This window comes from Salvelinus sp. IW2-2015, linkage group LG31, assembly GCF_002910315.2.
Source record: "Salvelinus sp. IW2-2015 linkage group LG31, ASM291031v2, whole genome shotgun sequence".
NCBI lineage: Eukaryota > Metazoa > Chordata > Actinopteri > Salmoniformes > Salmonidae > Salvelinus > Salvelinus sp. IW2-2015.
The window spans coordinates 22220617-22221603 of record NC_036870.1 but is presented as its reverse complement, the minus strand read 5'-3'; positions in this window follow the sequence as shown (position 1 = coordinate 22221603).

The following is a 987-nucleotide window of genomic DNA, read 5'->3' as shown; positions in this document are numbered from 1 at the left end:
ACACACACACCAGTCCCATGCCACGGGTAAGGGCCTTATTGTATAGAAGGAAGCTCAGTTTATTGACCTGGTGTCGAATTCAGATAAACATTCATAGTTTATAGGACATTCATTGACAAACCAAAGTATTTTAACAGGCAGGTCTGGAATATCTCACTTGCAGACATCTTCAAGAATATATTTGGCAAAGAGTAGGCCTGTACTATTTGAAGCTACTTGTTGATTCAATCAAGGAATATTCATAAATTTAGATCAGAATATTACTTAAAAATGTATCTGAAAACGTAGGGTTTTATTTACAGGTTTGAGGTATCTTAATTACTCAGGAACAATGTAATGATGGTCATATGTTTTCTGCTGGTCTTGGCTGTCTCTCAGAATGACAGCCTGTCATGTTCCCCCACCTCCTGCCACTGTGACCTGATCATACGCTGATTGGCTACCCTATAAAGATTCTGATAAGAGGAAGAAACGTGAGAGGACCATACAGTACATCAGCAGTGTTTGACCCCTGACCCTTGTCCATATAATCTTACTCATTATGATCTGAAAGGCAAAACTGATCCTAGATCAGAAATCCTACTCTGAGATAGTCTATGAATCCCTGATCCTTATCTCTAATAACCCCAGGCAGCAGCATGCATAATAGTCATCAGGCCAGGAGAGGAGAGGAGCTGCCTTGTTAAGAAACATGAATGAGAGGAAGCTCTTAGGGCTGTTTTCATGTTGTTGTTATTGCTGCGTTCAACCAGCTAGCCTCGAGTTCAGACATGACACAGACAGATGCATTCCCACACACTCCCACCTTTCTGCTGCCTGCTGATTGTTGGCGTGGCAGGGGGGCACAAACATATACGTGCACGCACGCACACGCACGCACGCACACACACACACACACACACACACACACACACACCTGTCTCTTATACACATCTAGATGTGTATAAGAGACAGGTGTAAAAACGTGCGTATTACACACTTTTATGC